Here is a 26,335-nt window from a genome sequence, read left to right on the forward strand (position 1 = left end):
AAAAGCAAAGGAGAAAAAAAGAGTAAAAGATCAAAGCATAAGACAACAGAGCCTAATAAACATGGATAGATTGCAGCAGTTGAATATCTGTCTCTATCTTCTTGCATGAAGATATTTCTTTTTCCTAAATTAATTCCAAAAACAGTTTGGGATATTTTGTAATAATGTTTTTGTATAAATACTTCATAATTTGAAGTATAGTGGGTGGATTACTAGACATTTCTATAGTTGTATTAATCTGTAACCTGAGGGTTCATTGTACTAATCTTTTCAAGTCAGAAGACTAGACTGAGTAATAAAGAGATTACATTACATGATTCATGTGTTGGGCCACTTCAGTGAAGTATTTTCTTTTTGTAAAATTGTTATTTTCTTAAGTGTTTCACAAACTTGCATGCTATGTAAATTGAATGAATTAACTGGAATTACATTACATAATTTTTTTAAGTACACTCTGTCTTGAATAGTTAATCACTTTAATGTTTTATTTTGATATCCATATTAGGGAATCCTTCATTGATCCCTATTTTTGATTGACCTCTGTCATTTCCTACATTATCCGGTTTGAGGAACCATTCATTTCTCCTTAACCCCAATCGAAAACCGCTTCACCATCCAACCTAAAAGATCTAAATTCACTCAGATACCTTACCCTGTAGACACTACCTTTAGAACTTCATCCAGTCCTATTTTCTTGACACTTGACCCCATAGCCCAATGGCAAAAGACATCCCTCTATCCATCTAAGTTAGTGATTCCACCACCAACTCAAAATCAAAACCCAACCAAAGCCTAAATAACTAGCCTAAAATCAATTAACTAAACAAATTTAAATCATAAAGAGAGAGCCCTCCCTAAGCATTAGGAAGGCTAGATCCTGATCTCAAAAGTAGGTTTGTGGTTACCTCTATCATTTCTTTCATAACAACTCTGGAGAAATTTTGTAGTGATAACATATTGGCGACCATAAATCTCATCTTTTGCACCTTAAAATCATTTTAGAGTTGTTAAACAGGTTTCATTAAACAATTCAAAAATTAAAATTTTGGCTCCCAAAAGAACAGACAATACCAGGGAAAATCCAGATCCAAACCTTGCTACAATAGTTGATGATCCTCACAGAATATTAAGAAAACCAAAAAAGGTAGAAACTCAAGGAAGTAGTAGTCAGTTAATTAAAGAAAATTCACTCCCTAAGAAGATATCAACTTTAGAGGATATTCAATTTGATCTATCATTTGAGCTTTCTTTACTTAGAACCAAATCTGAAAATCCAATTCATGATACTGTAACAGACCCCAATTTTATTTAATTTATTGAGTAAAAAAGGATGCCTATACATCCTGATTTAGATCAACATGTTTTAGATACTTTTGATAAACTAGAAGCTTTAACCTCAACCTTGATAAGGCATATAGACAAGGTCTATCTTCAATAATAAGTTGAATTATCTGCCTTAACTGCTGCTACCCCTAAAATTTATATAGAGTCTTCAAAAACAATAAATACAACTTCATTTACTACCACCTCACCTATAATATCCACTGTAGTTCATTCCCCTAAACCATTCATTCCTCAACTTCCTCTTCAACCAAACATCTCAAGCTCATCTAGTTCATCCATAGCCATCTCAAGTTCTACTTAAAGCACCACTACTTTACCTCCTAGACAAGCTAGAACCTTAGCCATGGTAGACAGATATGCACCTTTGCTCTTACCATCTCAACTACATGCCATGCCCCAAGACTACCAAAGAAAAATCTTTCTATGTGATGCTACTAGTCAGTATACTGCCCAACAACATGTGAATAAAATGATTGATTACTTTGAGTTACATGAGATTGATGAGTCTGATGTGAAAATGACATTATTTTCCCAAACACTGGCAGGGGATGTCAAGAAATGGTTTAAAGGCTTACCTACTAATCATAATGCGGATTTAGCTACCTTTCATAGATTGTTTATTGATAGATGGGAAAGGAAGAATTACCCTTTACAAATATTGTCTGAATATGAAAACATTAGAAGAGCTCTTAATGAATATGTTTAGGATTATTGTACTAGGTTCAAAAATATCTATAATGTGATCCATGCAAATATTAAACCTCCACCAAACCTAGCACTAATCAAATTTCCTCATGGTTTTGACACTGATATGCCTTATCAATTGAGAGAAAGAAACCCTAAAACATTGGAACAAATTCAAAGTAATGTTGTTAGTGTAGAAGCCAATTTATTAGCTAAAAGGGCTAGGATGAGAAATGAGAAAAGAGTTACCATTAAATAGGAACCATCCGCTTCAAATGGTAAAATAGACAGTTTAGCTAAAAGTGTAGAAATTATAATGGATAGATTAGAAAATATGGAAAGAAAATCTCAATGGGAAAATCAATAGGTACCCCCAATTAGGAACCCCATCTTTAGGAAAAATCTTAATACTGGAAAAAAATGTTATACCTAATCAACAGGTTAGACAACCTTTCCAGGAAAATTATGCTGAAGGTTCACAAAACCATGAAGAAGATGATGACACCCAGATAAACCTATTGGGGATTAAAAACAAAGATGTTGTTTTTCTTACTTGGGAAGAACAAGAAATGTACATGTTAAAACATTTACAATTAGAATCTGGAGAGTCCTTTGACTTCAAAGAAGGCTATGAATCTTCTATCTACGAAGTTGACAAACAGTATAGCCTTAGAAGCAAAAAGAAAATTGAAATTCCCACTAAGAAATCAGTCCAAATACAAACTAAAAAGATAATAGAAGCTCCTGTGACCAAAGTTCTACAAATTCTCCCTAGAGGAACTTAGGAGGCTTTCGTCCCAAAAATTTTAGATATAACTTCAGTTGAAACTCAAACTTCAACTGTTAGTCAAACTATTCCAAATAAGAGAATTCAAAACAAAATTGCTGCTACACAAACTGAATTTCCAACTCCTGAAAAAGAAGACAAAAGTACACATAACAAAATTTCTATGGAAGATCCCATAAGATCAAACAAAACTCAGTTACAATTCAACATTAAGACTGAGATAACCAAATTGAAAATATCAGTTCCTTTGACAGAGTTAGTGAAAAATGAATCATATAAAGAACAAATCATTCAAACGCTAAACATAGGTGAAGGAGAAGATGCTGTAAACCTTAATGATGATCAACCTGAGTTATTATTTGGTCCAGAAGTGAATGGCACACATCAGGAAGGGGATATTCCTCCATTCTACATTAGCTTAAATGTTCATGATAAAATCTTACATAATGCTATGTTAGATTCAGGGGCATCCCATAACCTAATGCCTAAGGCAATCATGGAAAGATTAAATTTAGATATCACCAGAGCCTATAAGGACCTTCTTTCCTTTGATTCCAGTCAATTCAAATGCCTTGACTTGATTAAAGATTTGTGTGTAACTCTAGTCTAGTGCCCAGAAAAGAGTATTGTTATGGACATAGTAGTTACTGATATCCCACCCAAGTATGGAATGTTGTTACCTCGCTCATGGGGATTACTGTGGATTCTCCGGTCAAAAAATTCAAAAAGGGAAAAAAATTGCCGGGATCTCTATAGTTAGACATGTCATATGCTACCATATTTGGTGTAAAAAATATATTACTGTGGATTCTCCGGTCAAAAATTCAAAAAGGGAAAAAAATTGCCGGGATCTCTATAGTTAGACATGTCATATGCTACCATATTTGTGTTTGGTTAGCAAAGAAATATTTACAGAGAGACCTTGATGAAATACATGGTAAGTAGTGTAGAACAACCACAAAATTTCCCGATATACTCCATGCATTCTGATATGGACTCATTTATTTTGTATAATTTAGACAATGACAAAAATGAAATTACAATTGTAGAAGAAAAACACAAATCACCCGATAGTGAAAACATATTTCATGAGTCTCTATGGAATTTGGATTTTGATGGCTCTGTAAATAGAGTAGGTGCAGGTGTAGGAGTTTGGATTCATAACATGGAAAATAATCATTCTGAAGGTCATGCCTTTAGATTAAACTTTAAATGCACAAACAACATGGCAGAGTATGAGGCTTTAATCTTAGGACTGCAAATTGTAATAAAACTTGGAGCCAAGAGAGTTTGTTTCATTGGAGACTCAAAATTTATCATAAAACAAATTAAAGGAGAATATTCTGTGAATAATCCTAGACTTACCCAATAGAGAGAGACTGTTCTAGATCTGATTAAGGACCTTCTTAAAACTAATTTTGCTGCTATTCCTAGGAAACAGAACATGCAGGCTCATAGTTTGGCTACTTTTGCTAGCACTTGAAAATTACCTTTTCAGCCCAACCACCAGTACAATCCTGAAGTAAGACACATACCCGTTATACCTGATAATCTGAAATATTGGCAAATTTTTTGAAAAGATTATCAAATCTATGATTTCATGAATGTTGATGGAGAGTTTCAAAGCTATCACATAGATACTGATTTTATAGTAGATAATGTCATAAATAGTGAGATAGATATAAATTTTTTGGATGTAAATAAACCCACTAAATTTACTAAAGTAGAAATAGAAGAAATAATTAATAATTATTCTGAGATTTTAAACCTTAAGAATAATTTTTTGCCTCAGGGATTAGTCCCATTTGAATATTTGTTTGATTCAAATTATGTGGCTAGAAAACAAAAAATGGAGCCTTTAAGAGCAGACAAATGAGTGTAACATAGGAACAGAAGAAAACCCAAAGCTTATCAAAATATCAAAAGCATTACCTCCAGATGAAAAGTTGAAATACATAAGTCTATTCAAAGAGTTTCAAGATGTCTTTGCTTGGAGTTATGAAGACCTTAAGTCTTATGATACCAGCATTATTCAACATAAGATACCCTTCAAATAAGATCAGAAACCCTTTAAACAAAATATTAGGAGAATTAATCATGTTCTTATGCCATCCATTGAAAAGGAAGTAAAAAGGATGTATGATGCACAAATCATAGCACCAATTAGATATTCAGATTGGGTCTCTAATTTGGTCACTACTAGAAATAAAACAGGAGAAATCAGACTCTGTGTTGATTTCAGGAACTTGAACAAAGTGTCATTAAAAGATAACTACCCTCTCCCTAAAATGGACCATATTCTCTAGAGGGTAGTAGGCTCATCTAAAATTTCATTACTTGATGGATTCTCTGGATACAACCAAATCTTAGTTCAACCAGAGGATCAAGCAAAGACTGCATTTACCACTCCCTAGGGTACTTTCATGTATTTAAAGATGCCTTTTGGACTAATGAATGCAGGGGCTACCTTCCAAAGAGCAATGGACATAGCTTTTGCAAAGGAAATCCATGACTTTCTAGTTGTTTACCAAGATGACATCACAATGTTTTCAAAATCAGATAGTGAACATCTAGATCACTTAAGAAGAGTTTTTATTAAATGTAGAAAATTTGGCATTTCCTTGAATCCCAAAAAGACACTCTTTGGTCTAGAAGAAGGTAAACTCTTGGGACACATAATATCAAAATATGGAATCAGAATAGATCTAGCTAGAATAGAGGCAATCCTGAACATCACTCATCCTAGAAACATCAAAGAATTACAATCATTTTTAGGAAAAATAAATTTTCTTAGGAGATTCATTTCTAACTTAGCAGAATTAATCAGAGAATTAAATAACATGTTAAAGAAATATTCAACACTTACAGTAGAGGCTAAATAATATTTTGAGACAATCAAAGAAGCCCTTACTAAAACATCTGTCCTCATAAGTTTTGATTTCAAAAAAGATTTTATAATTTTTTCTTTTGCTTCACAAAATACTATTACAGCAGTCTTGTTGCAAGAATGATCAAGGTTATGAGAAGCCTATTGCATTTTCAGCAAATCTTTCAGATATTGTAAACTAAAGTACAACATAATGGAAAAACAAGCAATTGCTTAGTCAAATCTATTAAATATTTCAGAGTGTACATCTTATACTCACACATCATTTCTTATGTTCCAAATTCAATAGTAAAGGACATTTTGACTCAAAGTGGGCCTCAAGGAAAGAGAGGCAAATGGATTGCCACTGTTTTGGAATATGACATCGAAATAAAGCCTACAAAACTTATCAAATGCCAAGGTTTAGCTAAACTCATGGCTGTATCCAAGTATCAAGTCTTAGATATAAATTTCACCTTTTTCGTAAATTTGTGTCTCCCAAGCCTGAAAAAGTATAAAATAATACTTGAGAGAACCGCTTGATCTTTACGACCAAGGAGTACTTTCATGATTAGTGTCTCTGACCTGAAAAGTAAAAAGCGATCAAGGACACGTCGTTTTATTTCCAATATCGAATTTGAAACGACAAAAATCCGACAATCTTTTCATGTTTTTACGGTCAGAAAAGGGCTGTAAGAGGACTGTCTTTTTAATCCCGTTTTAACGAGCTAAAAAGAAAACTCGGCAATCTTTTCACATTTTAGGAGTAAAAAAAAAGCTTAAAGATGACTCTGATGTTTTTGTTTGTAAAAAATGACAATTTTCCCTGAAAATCCTTTTTCCTGCACAAAAACCAACACAATTACTCATACCTATTGAAGATGGATAAAAATACTTTGAAAAATACCTTTTCATGGTGAAAAATAAACAAATTTACCATTTATTTACCCAAAAAACCTATAAAAAGGGTTTTTACCAATTCATTTTTACCATTTTACCATTTGAGGAGAGAAAAAGGGCTTTTGGCAAGAAACTTCCCGTGGACATTACGGAGAATCCGACCGTCGAAATCGAACGCCGTCTCTTCCAGGTAATCTACAACATCCTCCTCTTCAATTTCATCCATTTAAAATTCTTTTTTAGGCCCCAGATTTCATTTTTGGGAGGTTTTGTGGTTTCAAAAACCGCCTCTCGACGTACGCAAGCACCACACTAGGGACCCGTGTACCCCGACATTTTCTAAGTTGGAAAAATGTCAGGGGTACGCACCTTGCCTTCAGGGACCCTACTTACCTACGCTCTGTTCCTAAAGGTTGGGTGCGTACCCCGCGCAACGAGTTTTTAAAACATAAATTCTCCAAAATGGACCAAATTGTTTTGATTTTATGGAATCTAATGGATGTTTTTTGGCATGTAGATTGTTCACCATGCTTGATTGGCGTGAGAGAGAGCACGGAGATGTTGATTTGGCCGCCATTAATAATCAACCGTCAATTGATGCTTTGAAGGCATGCGGTCTTTATAAATACTGGGCCATACCTGGCATGAGGGCCCAAGTGAGCTTTCTGGAGTGGCTGGTAGAAAGATGGAACGTTCAGGACCAGTGTTTTTATATTGGAGGGCACCATCTTGAGATGGAGCCGGAAGATATCTACTTTCTCACTGGTTTGCCCAAGAGAGGTGAACACTTGACTCTGTTCGGGACTAAGGCAGGTGGCCAGTCTATCGCTAGTCTCCGACTAGAGTGGTGTAACACTCAGTCTCAGGAAAAGGGGATAGAGATCAAAACTATATCCCATCCTGAACTTATGGTGATTGCCTTTACAGTTACCAGAATTTGCGGGGTTGCCGCTTTACACATTGCCACTGGATCCCAGATGCGGATGGCAATTGATTGCTATTGAGGTACCATTTTCAACTGGTGTGATGCTGTGTTGGCCAATGTAAAAGGCCAACTGACTAGAGCCAAAAACGGACAGCTAAAGACCTTTGGTTATGGGGCTTTAGTTGTGAGTTTTGGCTTCGAGAGGGTTCCGATGCTGATCCCACAGCAGCTCACTGTTGAGGTTGGGCTTCCTCGAGAGCCCAAATTGATGCGATGGGTTGCGGTTATAGCCCGTCATCCTGACAAAGGGACGGAGGTTGTCCGATTTACTCCGGAGTACTTTCACTGGTTAGAAGACCAGGTCTTTTCTATACAGGATTTTCCTTATGTCGTAGTTGATTTTCGTGGAGATCCGGACATGGTTCTTCCACCGGGAGAACAATGGGATGATACAGGTAACTTCATTTTTCACAAGTTTTTTAAACTATCTATTATTTTTGTTTGTTTTATATCATCTCAAAACTGATAGTAATAATTTTCAAAATGCAAATGTAGGCCCATGTTGTCCAGCCAATCTCCGGCCTTACGAGAGGAGACTACCAGTTGCAGCGGCACCGGCCCCAGAGGACGAGGCCACAGAGACTTTGGCTGAGTTGGAAAGTGACCTGGAGCGTCTTACAACAGATATACCAGAGACTACCATAGATGATATTCCAATCAGGCTTCAGCGTTATGTAGTCGGGGTCCCAGGACCTTTTAGGAGGTTCTTGTGTAGGGTGGTCCGTGCAGTGGTGTCATATAGAGATCATCACCAGTGATTGGATGGTCGTTTTGTAGACACATGTGACATTTTGGTTTTTTTTTTTGTACTTATCATTTTTGCCGATCATAAGGTGTTTTTCAACCTATGATCGAAGACGATGTATTTTTTGACACACTCCTATATATATATATCATTATTACCGGCTTATCTTGTAAATCATGTTATGGAATGGTTTTAAATTTACATGTATGATTATTGCAAATGTCTATTTAACATTCGAGAAGCAATTGCATCTGCTAATGTATTTAAAGACCTTGGAATATGCTGATATTCAATGTAATCAAACTCACGTTCCAAGAGACGCACTCTCAAAAATAACCTTAATAACACTGGATTTCTAATGGCATACACTCTATTAAGCTGTAATACAACGAGTTCAGAATCTAACCTCACTATCAAACGCCGAATCCCAAATGAAATAGATTCAGAAAATAACTCAATCACTGCACTGTATTCGGCAATGTTGTTTGTTGTTTGACCGAGGCTCACCCCATGCATAGATACTAACTCGTCAGAGGGCGAATAGATAACCCAAGCTGCGGAAGAGATATTCCGTGTACTACAACAAGCACCATCAGCGAAACCAATGTATGTTTGGAGAGGCATCGATATCTGCAATATCAAGAGTAAAACCAAGATAAGCCAGAATAACGACGAAAAAACACTCTCTAAGCTAAGCACACTGTCTAAACTAACAAACACACCAGCTAGAAAGAAAAACTAACCTAATTAAAAATCTCCATATCCATTCTTTTAAGCATAATACCTCTTCAAGTAAAGACCATTTCTGGGTTTACCTAAAGAGTCCCCGTCAAAGTCTACCAACTCATAGGCCCCTTTTGCTAGCTTTCTCTTGACAATATAGGGCCCATGCCACATAGGAACGAATTTTCCAGCACCTAATTTATCATTAGCTTGATCATACAATAACACTAGGTCTCCTTCCGAAAAATTTCGAGGGGTCACATTTCGATCATATTGAGCTTTCATACGTTTTGCGTGAGTCTCGATTGCCAATGCAGCATCACGTCGATTCTCATCTAATTGAGCTAAGTATAATAAACACTTTTTCTCTTCGGAAGTAGCTGGAAGTAACTCGATGGCCATTTGCAGTGACGGGATTTCGCATTCAATGGGTAGCACAGCTTCCAAACCATAAACTAGTTGGAAAGGAGTGAACCCTGTTGATGTTTTCACTGAGGTTTGGTATGCCCAAAGCACTGAAAATAACATGTTGTGCCAATTCGACCGATGAATACCAATGGTTCGTCGGATCATGATAACTAAAACTTTGTTGATGGACTCAACCAGACCATTCGCTTGTGGATAATAAGGAGTTGAACTATCGTGACGCAAACCAAGCTGGCCTGTAAGTTCTGTCATCATAACGTTTCGAAAATGGTGCCCATGATTAGTGATTATCGCTTGTGGGACACCAAACCTAGCAATTATATGATTGAACACGAAAATTGCAGCTGTCTTGCCGTCTGCCTCGAATGTAGGCATCGCCTCGGCCCACTTAGTAAAATAATATACCGCAAGGATGATATACGCATGCCCCCCGGCCGAGTGAGGGTTACATGTAATAAAATCGATACCCCATTTGGCAAAAGGACCAACGGCAATTATAGGTTGGAGAGGAGTAGGTGGAGCGTGCATCTTTCGATCAAACACTTGACAGTTGTGGCATTTTCGGACCGCAGTAATACAATCTTTAAACAAGGATGGCCAGAAGTAGCCAGCGCGCAATATCTTTTGGGCTGTGGCATACCCAGACATATGACCGCCACACGCTCCAGAGTGACAGTCATTTAGAACCCTTTCAGCCTCCTTGTGAGTTAAGCAACGTCGAAAAACCAAGTCCGCCCCACGGCGATAAAGAGTATCTCCAATAATTTTGTATTGTTGGGACTGGAATCGAATTTTCCGACGTTCCGACTTTGAAACTTCAGGCCGAAAGGATTGGGTCTGGATATAGACGATGATATCCCCATACCACGGATCTAAAGTGCTGATTAGAAACAAAGATTCGTCCGCAATGGGCTCCTTTGCCACAGTTTCCGTGTCAGCACGCGGGAAGTCACACATGAACTCTGCAAAAACTAAAGATTTCTTAGACTTAGATTTCTCAAACTCCAAGTCGAACTCCTGCAGGATAACAATCCATTTAGAGTACTTGCCCCCTAGAAATTGTTTGGTCAAAATGTAGATCATAGGGTTGCAATCCAAAATGACTGTAGTTTTACGTAGTAAAATGCAGTGACGAAAACGTTGGACAGCTTGAACGACTGCCAATGCCAATTTCTCCACATGTGAATATTTTAGTTTAGTTGGATTTAACGTTCGACTAAGGTAATATATCACATGTTCCGTTCCGAATTCATCTTCCTGAACTAAGACCATTCCAATGGTGGAATGGGAGGCGGCGAGATACAAAAAGTAATCCTGGTTGTAGTTGGGAGGATGCAGCAACGGTGCATGGGTCAACGCGTGCTTGAGTGCATCAAAAGATTTTTGAGCTATCTCATCCCAAGAGAATTGAGCATTCTGTTTCAACAACCGTGTAAAACCCTTTGTAACCTCGGCGTAGTTAGGAATGAATCGTCGTAAAAAGTTTGCTTTCCCCTGCAAACTTTGGAGTTGGCGAAGACTCGAAGGAGGAGGCAATTTGATGATAGCTTCGACCTTCGAGGGATCAACGCAAATGCCGGCTTTTGAAACTACAAACCCCAGCTCTCGACCCGTTTCTATACAGAAGACACATTTGTGTGGGTTCAACCGAATTCGATAATGCCTACACCTCATAAAGATTGCTCGTAAAGTGAATGAGGTGATTAGCTCGATGTAATGAATGAGCAGGCAAGTCATCGAGATAGGGTTGCACAATGTGCTTGATGTCATGAAATGCATAAGACATCGCCCTTTGAAAAGTTGCTCCGGCATTCTTGAGCCCAAAAGGTAATTTGCAATAAACAAATGTCCCCCATGGACAAATGAAAGCCGTTTTCGGTTGATCGGCAGGTAGAATATTGATTTGATTGTAACCGGAAAAACCGTCCATAAAGGAAAATATTTCGCTGCCAGCACAATCATCAATGATTTGATCGATATAGGGAGTTGGGTAGTTGTCCTTTGGACAAGCTCGATTAATGTCCCTATAATCGATACATATTCTTATTGTTCCCTGTTTTTTGTTAACCAGAACAATATTCGATACCCAATCCGTTAACGGGATCGGATAAATGAAACCTGCTTTCAACAATTTTTCAACTTCCGCTTTAATTGCAGCAGCTTTTCTTGGGTGAATCTGACGCAAACGTTGCCGGACGGGTTTAGTGTCCGGGTAAGTCTTGATCTCATGAACAACAATCGTGGGATCAATTCCTGGCATTTCCTCATAGGACCAGGCAAACACGTCGCGGAATTCTTGAAATAGGGCCTTGTATGTCTGAATTTCATCATTTGTACACGAGGCACCTATATGAATGTTCTCAACAATTCCAGGCTTAACCGAAATGTCAATGGGAATAGTTCGAGAAATATTTCCCAAATTCAGCTCTGAATCAGGATGTTTCATGGGATTCTGAGCTTCCTTGACATATTCAGCTGTAAAAATTGATGAGAAATCGTTTTCAAAATGATCATCCTCGGTAAAAACGAAGATCTATGATGGAGATTGTCCCATGGTAAATCATCTATACACAGGACTTCACGAAGTTGCTCGTCAGATGAAACAACTTCGGGAAACGCTATTAACTCCGAGGTTGATGTGAAAAGTGATTCCTCACGGACCACATTCATTAAGTCTTTTTTGGTTGAACACGGGTCGGTAAAAGACTGCACGGCTTCATAGGTAATTTCATATGGACTGAAAGGCATAGCATCACCAAATGAGTCTATCTCATATTCAGAAGGAACGATCCAAGGATCGTCATAAACAATGGTGTCTGATGTAATCATATGAATGGATGTAAACGAAGACAACGCATTGATTGGAGGAAAAGGAAAAGTTCCCAGTAAACTGGCATCTTTAACTAATCCTACTCCAACATCCTTATATGGGATAGTCGTTTTACCAACATGCTGAATACTCTCTGAAGAGGTTGGGTCGGATGAAAAGTAAGCCAGCTGGTCTATTGTTACGATCTTTCCATTATGTGGGAACTTTATTACTCGGAAGACCAATGAAACGACGGCTATCATAGCGTAAGACCAACTTCGACCCAAGAGAAGGTTGTAGTCTAGAGGGGCATCAACCACCTCCACATCTAGACTAACGGTTTTTCCTTCAACCCCTATAGGCAAATCTTGTAGAATGCCAAAAGGATGAAACCCACGGCCATCAAAGGCCTTAAGAATTGTTGGAGATTGATTTAGTGAAGGAGAACCAAGCGATCTCCAACACTGTATCGACATAATACACGTTGAAGCTCCCTCATCAATTACAGTCCGATGAATAGGCCTGTTTTTGACTATCACTGGGATCTGGAAAGCCATTTGATGAGGCAAACGCGGTGTACTATTTTCTAGATCAAAGATTATTAGGTTCGGGTCCTGAACATCAACAGCTCCTATAGCCGAAAAAAGTAATTTACGCTGTGCTGGGCATGATTGCAGCACTTCCAAAGCCGACATTGTTGAGGGTGAAACAGCTAAGTCCTCAACAATGTTATAATTCTGGGCCACTCTCGCATGTGGATTGAAAGCAGACTTTCGAAGTATACCCTTGGTGGGCGGTTTGATTACTAAGTCTGGATTAGGCTTCTCGATCTGTAGTGGATCAGAACCGGGAGCTGAGGTTGATGGATTAGAATGAGAAGATTCTGCTTCTTTGCCATCAATAGGACTTTTACTACCATAATCTTGCGATCGAGTCGCAATCCTTACATGGGACATCATCAATATGGGTTCTTCATTGGCATTCAAGGAAGAACCTATCATCTTGCTATCTTGATTTGGAAATGGATCCCTCAAAACAGCAGGAGTTTGGGAACCTTTGACAATATTCGCAACCTCTGCTCGATGAGGGCAGTCTCTTGTAAAGTGTTCCTCTTCACAAATAAGACAAGGATATCGAGGTTTGCGTTTTTCGTCATTGGTTTCCAATTTTTCAGTTTTCTCCTTTGGAGTTTTGTCTGCTTTATTCTTCTTCTTTCCTTTCTTCTTTCCACCGGATTTTAATTTAGCCGTAGATGATTCTACAACGTGAACATCAGCGGAAAATTCTGTAGAAGAATCTCCTGTCGGGGAATCAGGCAAGGTTATGATAGGAGAAGAATTCTTGGAGGATTTCTTCTTGCTTTTAGTTTTCACCGTACCAATCATGCCATCAACAGCATGAGACCGTGACGGAGCAGCAGCTATTTGATTTGACTTGGGAAGATCAGGGATCTTTTCGTGTAACGTACCTGACTGAGTATAAACTAAGTCAAGGTACTGTGCTTGAGCAATCACTTGCTCCTCAGTAACTACTCGGCTTTAGCTACGTCTTCAGTAATCTTCGATAACAATGATTTAACAAACCATTCAGCTAAGATCTGGTCCGGGATAAAAACTTTCACTAACCGCCTTCGACGTCTCCATTCATGAATATGATTGGAAATATAAGTGGACGTCAATTGCTTTAATGAAGTTAGTAACTCTGTGCCATTATCATATCTGACCGGCAACTGAAAATGAGTTAAAAACGAATTCCACCTTGAATTATAAAAAGTAACCCAATATAACTTGGCCGCAATACCACCACTTGGCTGGAAAAGACGTAAGCAGCTCATGATGGTTAGAGGCACACCAGATGGATGGTAAGCATCCATGAGTCGACGGGTCCTCTCCAGATTTACCTCTCTTTGACATTGGGCAACATTCCTTGGCGGCCAAAACGGAAGATAATCAATTGGTCATTCTTAGGCGTGACAAGTCTGGTAAGTATAATGTTCAATTTGGTAATGCCGATTAGGACCAAACAATCTGGTAACGAGACCAGCCCCAAGGAGGAATGGAACGCTTGTTCGGGATATCCTATCCTCCTGGAAAAACCAGGATTAAGGAACCATACTGGGGTAGTTGTGGTTGTTGATAATTGTACCCAGGATACGGTTGATACTGATAAACTGGCTGCTAATAGCAAGACAATTGGTACTGTCCCTGGTACGGTTGATGTGAATTGTGGTTACTTTGACAACCGTACTTAAACCAGGTTGTCCTACAAGCATCTGACCCGTAGTTTGGTGGATCCAGACGATGGTGAATGTCTGAGGAGTAGATACAGGACAAGTTAAACCGGTCCTGTCATACTCCAGAAGTAGGTTGTAGATTGAACAGATGTTGCGGCAGTTGCAGCAGTCGTTTGAGATGGAGTACTAGGTGCAATAGCAGACTGAGAAACTCCTAAGGACAACAGTTTGCATATTAGACTGGACTCGTGCTGGGGTGAACCAGAAACTAAGGGTTGCCGTTTGAGATGACAACTGTACATTTCGCTGCAAACCTGTTTGAATGCGATGGATCCCACACTATGTTTATTGGGACTGACCCATAACAGGTTGAGGATATGGGGACCATAACCAGGTTGAGGGTAGGATTGATAATTGAAAGGTACATTTCCCGTCCTTGAACATAAGATTGACCTTGGGGTGGTTGGAAACCTTGGTTCGAGTACTGACCTTGGGGTAGATACCCTTGAGGCATGTACTGATACTGGGGTTGACCTTGAGGTATAAATTAATACTGAGGTTGACCTTGGGGTACATATTGAGGCTGGGGTTGACCTTGAGGAATGTACTGCACCATGGGTACATACTGTCCTTGAGGTTTCCCCCCAGACACAATTTGTGTACCTTGAGGTTGCCCCCCAGGCGTTAATTGGCCACCTTGAGGTTGAGAATTGGGAATAGAACCTGACATCATAAGAATGTCTTCTACGCTCAATGGCTTTGCACCATTGCTTCCAGTGAATAACCCTTATTCAATGGCTTGAGGAGATGCTCCCGCAAAAGTACCAGAAAGTGACTGATACCAGAGGAACAGAAGGACCGCCGTAAAAAAAGGATTCAGGCGATTGAGTAAACATGGACGACTGACCAGACATATTTACAGGAGTATAAAGACCTCTAGGTGGATAAGGAGCACGAGGTGGAGAAAAACTTAACCCTGGGTTTTCACTTTATTTTGCAAAATAAGATTGTGCGCAGCTTGTCAAAAATGCCATAATCCATGATGGTCAAAGAGTTTAATCTTGATTGATTCATGCTTTAAATTCATGTTGATAGATAGAGAACAAATATTTGGCCAAACTATTTAATATTGGTAGATAAATAGTTAGGTAGAGAATAAAAATGATCTCAACATTTTAATCTGAGCCATTGGAAGTTATAAGGTTAGAATTAGATAGTTTTATTATCAAAAGAAAAAGAAATAAAGGGTCAGCAACCTCAAATTCACCCAATGAATGAAGAGAAAATGCTAGGGTAAATTAAGGGTAGTAGAAGAATTTTTGCAAGTGCACAAGGTTGCTAAGTGAAAAAGCACATTCATCATGCTTAATCCTATGTTTCATGTGCAGGATGCATTGTGAAAAAGAAAGGATATTCACTAAAATTTATTTACTAATTTCCCTTATTAATTTCCTCTTTCCCCTTAAAAAACCCACAAAACCCTTTTATCCTAAGTTATTTCCTAAACTCTCGCTTTATATTTCCCCATGTCATAATTCCCCAACACCCTTTAACTCACCAAACCTTGGTTTATAGTAAAAACCCTTTGCCATATAACCCATTGTCTCCACCTCTTATTAATCCACTGCTTATATTTAAATCCCATAATTATTTGTTAATTAATTACAAATTCTTTGTAATTAAACCCTTGGACTCCGCCAGTCACTTTCCAACTCCATCCGTGCAACTTCACCACGTGATATCCCTCTGATCTCCCACCCCCATATTCAATGGCACATATCAATATCATGCAGATTCATTGTCTGACAGTTAACAGTCTGAGAGCACGCGAGATTCGCTGTTTTGGCGGAGCACTATTTGGCTATGTGGCGGCACAAGGTTATATCGTGTGCTCATGAAAAATACTGCCCTCCACCCAAAATTGGTGCAATGTGGCCTAAAAACCACCTCCCCGCCTAAACCAAAACTGCCCAATGTTCATTCAATAAATATCGTGCCAAAATGTAACTATTATTGGTTAAAAGGCCGAAAAAGCCCCATTTTACTCTTTTCGCTCATTTTCACTGTAAACCTCTGTTAACCAAATCTAACACCCTAAACCTATGCACGACCAAATTAACCACCTTTTACCACTCGGAGATGCTGTAGACACCAAATTGAATCAATGAAGACCCAAATGAAGCCTCAGTAACCTTTGCAACTACCACAGAACCCCATCTACGCACCAAACCGTCAAATTTCTAGGTATTCTTGGTATAATCGGAACAAACCTAAAATTTAAAGTTATACGTAGGAATTATGAAAGGTTAATTAATTAAAATAATTGAAAAACCTTTCTAAATTGAAGAAAAGATTACTGTGCACCCAAACCCCTTTTTACAGACTGTTATTACCCTCCCCACTGTTCTAGAGCTTCTAACCTTATTCATCAAGCAAAAAAAAGAGTAATCCAGTTGAATACACCAATGGCTTCTCAAACCTCTCTAGATGTAAGACCCTTGGAAACCCCTCAGCTGCATATTGATCACCTCCTATTAGCCGACAGAGAATTTCCAATTAAAGACACTATTTCCCCTAGCTACCCACTAAAACTCACTGTCGAAGTAAAGACAAGTTTTTGAACCAGAATGATGGCATTCACCTATGGGAGTCAAATTTTCCAAAGTACTTGTTCGCAGGTACACTTATTCCACGAAATCATCCACTTATGACATGCTTGTTATATCCCCATTCAAAGAGCTATAGTCACCCCTGACCAACAGGTTTTATTCACTATTACAACAGAATCAATAAATCGAATGTTGTAGATCTAGCTAGGCCCAAATGGAACACCACTTTCCATTGAAGGTTTACTTGAACTCTACACAAAGCTAGAGCTTCCTAAGAAGGCTCAAATTTTTCAAACTTTCATCATAGAGGAGTCTCATAATCCTACAGATAGTCCTCCATATGCTACCACCATTTTCTTTGAGAGAGATAGGAAAATTATTACCATGCTCTCTTTTATTCTAGGGTACACCACTAATGAACATGTGGATGAGTTTTCTCTTTCTTTCCTTTCTATCTTTTTCCCAGACAAGCCTCCTACTATAGTTTACAACTATGCTCAGTTCTTGGCAGATAGAATCCATGAAGAGTTTATCAGATTCCCAAATGAGAGAGTATTCAAATACTCATCTATATTTTTCACATGTTCCTGTATTTTCAGTCAGATAAGTTTCCAGTCAGCATCCAAAAGTTAGACACCAAGGGCAATCCAAGATCTGTCAAATTTTGGACACCATTGATCCAAATGTATTCCACTATTTTTACTTATAAAGAGTTTGTTGATTCATTTGCTTGTCCAGTTATAAACATGTTGACCAGTAGCTATCAACCCAGTATAAGTGAGGAGATAAAGAGAGTTTTATAGTTGACTAAGAATAGTAGAGTGGGACACTGTTATCTATTCCAGGACCACATAGAAATTAGAATATATGGATGCCAACTCACTCCCTACAAGCTGCCCAAATACCTCCCCATGAGGATATTTGCATTAGAGTATTTTAGGCAAATCATAAACTCTGATGAGGTTAATTTCCTGTCAGCTAAGAAGAAGACTCAATTTAAGATCAAAAACCAATTGGGCCCTTTTGTTTGTAATAATAGGGAAGATGGAAAAGAGGCAAAGAAAATATTATAGGAGATAAACTTCAAGAGCAGTTTTATGTGGTAGTATGACCTTAAAGGAGTCACAAACAAACTAAGGCCCAAATTCAAATTGAGTCCTTTCATACATGACCCTAGGTGAGATATTGAAATATATGTCAATCAGTCATAATGGTTGGAGAATACTTTGATAGATGTGGAACATACTTTGATTGATGTGGAAAATTAGATTGATACTAGTTCCTTTCTGCATGTTCCAGCGCTACAAGAACATATGAGTATTACTCCAATTTTACAGACTCCAGCCAACAAAGACATAAATGTAAAAAGAGCCAGGGAAGAAGGTTCTAGCTCAGGGATGGACACTACAAATGAGAGGTTTGAGATCAATTACAGGAAGAGGCCCAAGCTTAATCCTATAATTGAGCAAGAAGACACCATTGAGACAGTAGAAATCACTAACACTAACACAATGATGAGAAAGAGCAAAGGTCCAACAGCTTCAGGTGAGACTCAACAACCTTCTACCTTAAACGTTCAACTTATTGAGAAACAAATTAGCATTGAAGTCTCTTCATCCAGTGAGCCAGTGGATAAAGAGAAAGATATAAAAGAGAAGTACAAGGAAATTAAGTTGAGGAATGAGGAATTAAAGGCTGAAACTTATGCCTAGTACTTCGAGAAAACACCTACAAATCAAAATAGGTTAATGTCAGCCTTTGACATTAAAACTGGAAAGATGAAAATGACCTTCATGCAGCCTACAGTCCAGCAACCCAAATCATCAAAAGACTACAGGAAGACTGAATTCAAAGTTTTGGCTAGGGATGTTCACCCTATTGACCAAATTGAATTCCATAAGCAGGAAGGTGAGATGATTTATTCCACCATGATGAATAAAGCAGTGACTATGCACAAACTTTAAAGTTCACTGGATAACATTACACCATAGTTAAAGTTAGAAAAGGCATCCTCATAGGCCAAGGACAACAAAATCAAGTACTAGAAGACTTGGTAATTGAAATTGTGTATAATCCCAGTGATGTCAAGGCAGCATAGAAATTGATGAAAAGGAAAAATGAAGATATCAATGCTTTAAAGAAACAATTGAAGTTGCCTCATTCAGAACATCCATAGAACAAGGAGGTCCTTGTCCCGCACTGACTACAATAGTTCCATCAACCTTGGCAGCTTCATTGGCCCCCAAATCTCCACTGGCTATAGCACTTCCAACTGCAATAACATCTACATTAGCAACAGGTTCAAAAACAACAGCAGCTGAAGCAAGTGATGAGACAAGCAAACTGGTCAAAACAATGGAGGACATGTCCATCTAGACCACTGAGATAAATAAATTAGAAGAACAAATAACAAGTCTGGAGAATGAGAAGAAACTGGCCAAAATAATGCACAAGAATGAAGTTCAGAAATCAAACAGTTAACTGAAAGAATGAAGAATTTGGAGAAAGAATTAACATTGAAGGAGCCACTTGCCCAAGCTAAAGAAAAACTATGGGCCAATATCACTGCCTTTGTCAATGATATTTGGCCATCTATACAAGTCATATTTGAACAAAATGATTTATTCAAAGAGGCTACTGAAGATATTCAGAGAGTTAAGGCTGAACTTGGAGACATGTTAGAAGAAGCCACCAGAATAATAAAATTCCTTAACTTTAAAAATAAGTATGAATTGCAGGAGCTGGACATAGCTGACAGAACTGGCACTATACTAGAGGTGAAGAAAGTGCTCACCAAGAGGAACTTAGTGATGAACCATGAGGACAAATGCCAAACCATGGAGTTGGCTATAGGCAGGTTCATGGTTAATTTTGATGCTTCAAGGTAGAAAGGTCTGCCAAATCCCTTGGTAATAAATGAAAAATTAATGCCACAAGAAGACTATAACAGGAAAATCAAAGAGGTGGCAAGAGATCAAGCCAATAATTCTTCTATGAAAGGGATGCCTACAGGAAAGGTTCTGTGCCAGACATTTGAGAACCTATTTTACGTCCAACATGAGGTAAAAGTCCTTTTTGTGAACAAGCCACCCTTTTCAAAGTACACAGAAGCAAATGAAATCTACTGAAGAATGATAAATATCAAATTACTAGACACAGAGATATGAGAAAAATTAAGTGACTTACTGTGAAAATGAAAAGTAAAAGTGAAAATAGAGCAGTAAAAGAATAGTGAAGGGTAGCTCAGATGAAAGAGTATCAGGTGAAAGACTATCAGTTAAAAGACAAAGTAAAATAACATTCAACATGGAAGACCAAAAGCAAAGGAGAAAAAAAGAGTAAAAGATCAAAGCATAAGACAACAGAGCCTAATAAACATGGATAGATTGCAGCAGTTGAATATCTGTCTCTATCTTCTTGCATGAAGATATTTCTTTTTCCTAAATTAATTCCAAAAACAGTTTGGGATATTTTGTAATAATGTTTTTGTATAAATACTTCATAATTTGAAGTATAGTGGGTGGATTACTAGACATTTCTATAGTTGTATTAATCTGTAACCTGAGGGTTCATTGTACTAATCTTTTCAAGTCAGAAGACTAGACTGAGTAATAAAGAGATTACATTACATGATTCATGTGTTGGGCCACTTCAGTGAAGTATTTTCTTTTTGTAAAATTGTTATTTTCTTAAGTGTTTCACAAACTTGCATGCTATGTAAATTGAATGAATTAACTGGAATTACATTACATAATTTTTTTAAGTACACTCTGTCTTGAATAGTTAATCACTTTAATGTTTTATTTTGATATCCATATTAGGGAATCCTTCATTGATCCCTATTTTTGATTGACCTCTGTCATTTCCTACATTATCCGGTTTGAGGAACCATTCATTTCTCCTTAACCCCAATCGAAAACCGCTTCACCATCCAACCTAAAAGATCTAAATTCACTCAGATACTTACCCTGTAGACACTACCTTTAGAACTTCATCCAGTCCTATTTTCTTGACACTTGACCCCATAGCCCAATGGCAAAAGACATCCCTCTATCCATCTAAGTTAGTGATTCCACCACCAACTCAAAATCAAAACCCAACCAAAGCCTAAATAACTAGCCTAAAATCAATTAACTAAACAAATTTAAATCATAAAGAGAGAGCCCTCCCTAAGCATTAGGAAGGCTAGATCCTGATCTCAAAAGTAGGTTTGTGGTTACCTCTATCATTTCTTTCATAACAACTCTGGAGAAATTTTGTAGTGATAACATATTGGCGACCATAAATCTCATCTTTGCACCTTAAAATCATTTTAGAGTTGTTAAACAGGTTTCATTAAACAATTCAAAAATTAAAATTTTGGCTCCCAAAAGAACAGACAATACCAGGAAAATCCAGATCCAAACCCTGCTACAATAGTTGATGATCCTCACAGAATTTTAAGAAAACCAAAAGAGGTAGAAACTCAAGGAAGTAGTAGTCAGTTAATTAAAGAAAATTCACTCCCTAAGGAGATATCAAATTTAGAGGATATTCAATTTGATCTATCATTTGAGCTTTCTTTTCTTAGAACCAAATCTGAAAATTCAATTCATGATACTGTAATAGACCCCAATTTTATTTAATTTATTGAGTAAAAAAGGATGCCTATACATCCTGATTTAGATCAACATGTTTTATACTTTTGATAAACTAGAAGCTTTAACCTCAACCTTGATAAGGCATATAGACAAGGTCTATCTTCAATAATAAGTTGAATTATCTACCTTAACTGCTGCTACCCCTAAAATTTCTACAGAGTCTTCAAAAACTATAAATACAACTTCATTTACTACCACCTCACCTATAATATCCACCATAGTTCATTCCCCTAAACCATTCATTCCTCAACTTCCTCTTCAACCAAACATCTCAAGCTCATCTACTTCATCCATAGCCATCTCAAGTTCTACTTCAAGCACCACTACTTTACCTCCTAGCCAAGCTAGAACCTTAGCCATGGTAGACAGATATGCACCTTTGCTCTTACCATCTCAACTACATGCCATGCCCCAAGACTACCAAAGAAAAATCTTTCTATGTGATGCTACTAGTCAGTATACTGCCCAACAACATGTGAATAAAATGATTGATTACTTTGAGTTACATGAGATTGATGAGTCTGATGTGAAAATGACATTATTTTCCCAAACACTGGCAGGGGATGTCAAGAAATGGTTTAAAGGCTTACCTACTAATCATAATGCGGATTTAGCTACCTTTCATAGATTGTTTATTGATAGATGGGAAAGGAAGAATTACCCTTTACAAATATTGTCTGAATATGAAAACATTAGAAGAGCTCTTAATGAATATGTTTAGGATTATTGTACTAGGTTCAAAAATATCTATAATGTGATCCATGCAAATATTAAACCTCCACCAAACCTAGCACTAATCAAATTTCCTCATGGTTTTGACACTGATATGCCTTATCAATTGAGAGAAAGAAACCCTAAAACATTGGAACAAATTCAAAGTAATGTTGTTAGTGTAGAAGCCAATTTATTAGCTAAAAGGGCTAGGATGAGAAATGAGAAAAGAGTTACCATTAAATAGGAACCATCCGCTTCAAATGGTAAAATAGACAGTTTAGCTAAAAGTGTAGAAATTATAATGGATAGATTAGAAAATATGGAAAGAAAATCTCAATGGGAAAATCAATAGGTACCCCCAATTAGGAACCCCATCTTTAGGAAAAATCTTAATACTGGAAAAAAATGTTATACCTAATCAACAGGTTAGACAACCTTTCAGGAAAATTATGCTGAAGGTTCACAAAACCATGAAGAAGATGATGACACCCAGATAAACCTATTGGGGATTAAAAACAAAGATGTTGTTTTTCTTACTTGGGAAGAACAAGAAATGTACATGTTAAAACATTTACAATTAGAATCTGGAGAGTCCTTTGACTTCAAAGAAGGCTATGAATCTTCTATCTACGAAGTTGACAAACAGTATAGCCTTAGAAGCAAAAAGAAAATTGAAATTCCCACTAAGAAATCAGTCCAAATACAAACTAAAAAGATAATAGAAGCTCCTGTGACCAAAGTTCTACAAATTCTCCCTAGAGGAACTTAGGAGGCTTTCGTCCCAAAAATTTTAGATATAACTTCAGTTGAAACTCAAACTTCAACTGTTAGTCAAACTATTCCAAATAGAGAATTCAAAACAAAATTGCTGCTACACAAACTGAATTTCCAACTCCTGAAAAAGAAGACAAAAGTACACATAACAAAATTTCTATGGAAGATCCCATAAGATCAAACAAAACTCAGTTACAATTCAACATTAAGACTGAGATAACCAAATTGAAAATATCAGTTCCTTTGACAGAGTTAGTGAAAAATGAATCATATAAAGAACAAATCATTCAAACGCTAAACATAGGTGAAGGAGAAGATGCTGTAAACCTTAATGATGATCAACCTGAGTTATTATTTGGTCCAGAAGTGAATGGCACACATCAGGAAGGGGATATTCCTCCATTCTACATTAGCTTAAATGTTCATGATAAAATCTTACATAATGCTATGTTAGATTCAGGGGCATCCCATAACCTAATGCCTAAGGCAATCATGGAAAGATTAAATTTAGATATCACCAGAGCCTATAAGGACCTTCTTTCCTTTGATTCCAGTCAATTCAAATGCCTTGACTTGATTAATATTTGTGTGTAACTCTAGTCTAGTGCCCAGAAAAGAGTATTGTTATGGACATAGTAGTTACTGATATCCCACCCAAGTATGGAATGTTGTTACCTCGCTCATGGGGATTACTGTGGATTCTCCGGTCAAAAATTCAAAAAGGGAAAAAAATTGCCGGGATCTCTATAGTTAGACATGTCATATGCTACCATATTTGGTGTAAAAAATATATTACTGTGGATTCTCCGGTCAAAAATTCAAAAAGGGAAAAAAATTGCCGGGATCTCTATAGTTAGACATGTCATATGCTACCATATTTGTGTTTGGTTAGCAAAGAAATATTTACAGAGAGACCTTGATGAAATACATGGTAAGTAGTGTAGAACAACCACAAAATTTCCCGATATACTCCATGCATTCTGATATGGACTCATTTATTTTGTATAATTTAGACAATGACAAAAATGAAATTACAATTGTAGAAGAAAAACACAAATCACCCGATAGTGAAAACATATTTCATGAGTCTCTATGGAATTTGGATTTTGATGGCTCTGTAAATAGAGTAGGTGCAGGTGTAGGAGTTTGGATTCATAACATGGAAAATAATCATTCTGAAGGTCATGCCTTTAGATTAAACTTTAAATGCACAAACAACATGGCAGAGTATGAGGCTTTAATCTTAGGACTGCAAATTGTAATAAAACTTGGAGCCAAGAGAGTTTGTTTCATTGGAGACTCAAAATTTATCATAAAACAAATTAAAGGAGAATATTCTGTGAATAATCCTAGACTTACCCAATAGAGAGAGACTGTTCTAGATCTGATTAAGGACCTTCTTAAAACTAATTTTGCTGCTATTCCTAGGAAACAGAACATGCAGGCTCATAGTTTGGCTACTTTTGCTAGCACTTGAAAATTACCTTTTCAGCCCAACCACCAGTACAATCCTGAAGTAAGACACATACCCGTTATACCTGATAATCTGAAATATTGGCAAATTTTTTGAAAAGATTATCAAATCTATGATTTCATGAATGTTGATGGAGAGTTTCAAAGCTATCACATAGATACTGATTTTATAGTAGATAATGTCATAAATAGTGAGATAGATATAAATTTTTTGGATGTAAATAAACCCACTAAATTTACTAAAGTAGAAATAGAAGAAATAATTAATAATTATTCTGAGATTTTAAACCTTAAGAATAATTTTTTGCCTCAGGGATTAGTCCCATTTGAATATTTGTTTGATTCAAATTATGTGGCTAGAAAACAAAAAATGGAGCCTTTAAGAGCAGACAAATGAGTGTAACATAGGAACAGAAGAAAACCCAAAGCTTATCAAAATATCAAAAGCATTACCTCCAAATGAAAAGTTAAAATACATAAGTCTTTTCAAAGAGTTTCAAGATGTCTTTGCTTGGAGTTATGAAGACCTTAAGTCTTATGATACCAGCATTATTCAACATAAGATACCCTTCAAATAAGATCAGAAACCCTTTAAACAAAATATTAGGAGAATTAATCATGTTCTTATGCCATCCATTGAAAAGGAAGTAAAAAGGATGTATGATGCACAAATCATAGCACCAATTAGATATTCAGATTGGGTCTCTAATTTGGTCACTACTAGAAATAAAACAGGAGAAATCAGACTCTGTGTTGATTTCAGGAACTTGAACAAAGTGTCATTAAAAGATAACTACCGTCTCCCTAAAATGGACCATATTCTCTAGAGGGTAGTAGGCTCATCTAAAATTTCATTACTTGATGGATTCTCTGGATACAACTAAATCTTAGTTCAACCAGAGGATCAAGCAAAGACTGCATTTACCACTCCCTACGGTACTTTCATGTATTTAAAGATGCCTTTTGGACTAATGAATGCAGGGGCTACCTTCCAAAGAGCAATGGACATAACTTTTGCAAAGGTAATCCATGACTTTCTAGTTGTTTACCAAGATGACATCACAATGTTTTCAAAATCAGATAGTGAACATCTAGATCACTTAAGAAGAGTTTTTATTAAATGTAGAAAATTTGGCATTTCCTTGAATCCCAAAAAGATACTCTTTGGTCTAGAAGAAGGTAAACTCTTGGGACACATAATATCAAAATATGGAATCAGAATAGATCTAGCTAGAATAGAGGCAATCCTGAACATCACTCATCCTAGAAACATCAAAGAATTACAATCATTTTTAGGAAAAATAAATTTTCTTAGAAGATTCATTTCTAACTTGGCAGAATTAATCAGAGAATTAAATAACATGTTAAAGAAATATTCAACACTTACAGTAGAGGCTAAATAATATTTTGAGACAATCAAAGAAGCCCTTACTAAAACATCTGTCCTCATAAGTTTTGATTTCAAAAAAGATTTTATAATTTTTTCTTTTGCTTCACAACATACTATTACAGCAGTCTTGTTGCAAGAATGATCAAGGTTATGAGAAGCCTATTGCATTTTCAGCAAATCTTTCAGATATTGTAAACTAAAGTACAACATAATGGAAAAACAAGCAATTGCTT

This window comes from Pinus tabuliformis, chromosome 4_2 (genome assembly GCF_031772625.1).
Source record: "Pinus tabuliformis cultivar Carrire ecotype Pingquan chromosome 4_2, CPIR1, whole genome shotgun sequence".
Classification (NCBI taxonomy): Eukaryota; Viridiplantae; Streptophyta; class Pinopsida; order Pinales; family Pinaceae; genus Pinus; species Pinus tabuliformis.